Source organism: Rutilus rutilus (assembly GCF_951802725.1).
Source record: "Rutilus rutilus genome assembly, chromosome: 9".
NCBI classification, from domain to species: Eukaryota; Metazoa; Chordata; class Actinopteri; order Cypriniformes; family Leuciscidae; genus Rutilus; species Rutilus rutilus.
In genome coordinates this window covers 24,700,481-24,702,675 of record NC_140223.1, presented here as the reverse complement: position 1 = coordinate 24,702,675, position 2,195 = coordinate 24,700,481, and positions in this window count along the sequence as shown.

The following is a 2,195-nucleotide window of genomic DNA, read 5'->3' as shown; positions in this document are numbered from 1 at the left end:
GTAGCAAAACAATCTAAATTTAAAAAAGTACTTCAGACAAAAGCACAGTTTGCCTTGTGGTGGTCTGAGAAACAGCAACATCTGTAACTTACGTGAGATGGACCTCTTCACATCTGGACCGCATCCTGATGGTTTTAGGGGTGTGGGCACTGCCTGACATCTGTACCCAGCTGACGCCAGATGTTGTAATTGCAATGTGTTGGGCTGTTTGTTAGGAGGAAACTCATATTTGATCCCTTTTGCAGATTTGGCTGCCGTGTTATCATGATAGGACCCCAGCTGCACACAGCGGAGGCAAAACAACGACACTGTAAAACTTGTGGTACACTGCGATCGGGACAGCTGGTTCTGTGGTGTCAGTTTAGGCGGGAAGTTCACGGGAAGCAAAAATTAAAATCTGTTTACAAAGAGCACTGCCTTCTGAAAAGAACCAAGTGTTTAACAACAAGTGCAACATGTTCCTGGATCAACATTCCAATCAACCAATCAGATTTGAGGGACAAGTTTACAGTTTATGTCATTTTTAGGTTTACAAACAGGGTTAGGTGCTTCTTCGTCAGTGTTATTCAACTATCATTTCCCTCTGATGTTAGGGATAACTTACGGATAGGGTTAGGATTATATTTTCGGACAGGAATGTTGTTCCAGGATCAGCAAAACATGTTGACCCAGGAACGCGTCTAAAACCCTATTCGGATGGAACTAGTTTTCCAGGGGGTCGTTAGAGAAATTCATGTTTCACAGACGTTCTTTGAGATTTTAATCCCGTCCGAATCTGCCAAGTTAGAGTTTTTCTCACACAACCTCTGCAAAAATTCCAGAGCAAATGACCTACTGTTTTTCGGCAAACCCAACGGTCCTTTGAGAAATCTAATCCTGTCCGAATGCAAATGTCTGTGATTGCTGATGTTGTATTATCCTAACACTGTGTTTTTGACCTACCAGAGCTACCGTTTGCGCACAAGTCTTCGGCATGCTTTCATTTAGTTTGGGATGGTATCCGACAAAAAAAATAACACATACAATCAATGAATAGAGCCAAATCGAGGAAACTGTGAAGACTGCCCATTTTAAGAGTAAAGTAAGATAGATTTCTCTGCTCACTTATGCAAGTTTATTATAAACAGCCACTGCTATAAACGTGTGAAGTTTACTTAAATGGGTTTTTTAAATAATAAATTAAAATCATATCAACAAAGAATAAATTAAAAGACATATACGTGACTCACGCACAGCACATGACATTCTGTAACCCCCCAATGGATTTGGTGACAATCAGAATTATATAAAACATAAAATTTGTTACTGTAAGTGGAACTGTGGGGCATTGGAGTTAAGCTCAAAACAAAACACTATGCCTGCAAAAGATCCATCCCAACTGGGAATGGAAATCATAAAGAATTAAATGATTCTGGTTGCTTAATGGTACCAATCTTTCAATACTTGCAAGGAATAAACACTTAGAAAAAAGGTAAATGTAATTCTATTGCCAAACGATGAAATCATTTCAACAATAAATACATTCAAAACAGTTGTTCAATTATTAAATAACTTTCATGGTAATTTTAGATGCAATCCAATTATTGGCCATAGCTATATATTAAACAACAAAACGGAAAAAAAGAGGTAGCATTTGGTATAACACCACTGCCAAAAGCGCACAGTGTGCATCTCAAATTTCGTTGTAAACTGTATGTTTTTGATTCCCTAAAAAGAACCGGTTCATAAGAGTCATTCGTTTTGATTCACTAAATGAATCAGCTTAGTGTCACTAGTTTGGGAATCAAACTACAGTGGTTACGCTGTAGATTCAGTGAAAGTGTTGTGACATCCCTGAATAAACAATGAAAGCAGGAAACTGTCAAAATATTTTAGTAAAACAGTCCGTTCTGCAGTTCTTAATAAAAACCGGTTCTCTGTTCCCGCTCCCAAAACTCTCACCAGATTACAGCATGTCACTTCTCAGACATTCTAAATCCGATTCAACATGTTCAATCGGCGAAAACAAGCTCTGACAGACGCCAAATGGGGTATCACACACTGATCCAACAAAACCCGATGATGTGTCTGTTGCCGTCTGTCGGTGTGGAGTGAATTGGCCTAAACACTACATAGACTCTTTTTTATTTTAACTTCCTTTTCTTTTATTCGCTCTTTCTCTACATCTTATGGTAGAATGGTTCGAGCTTGGCAGT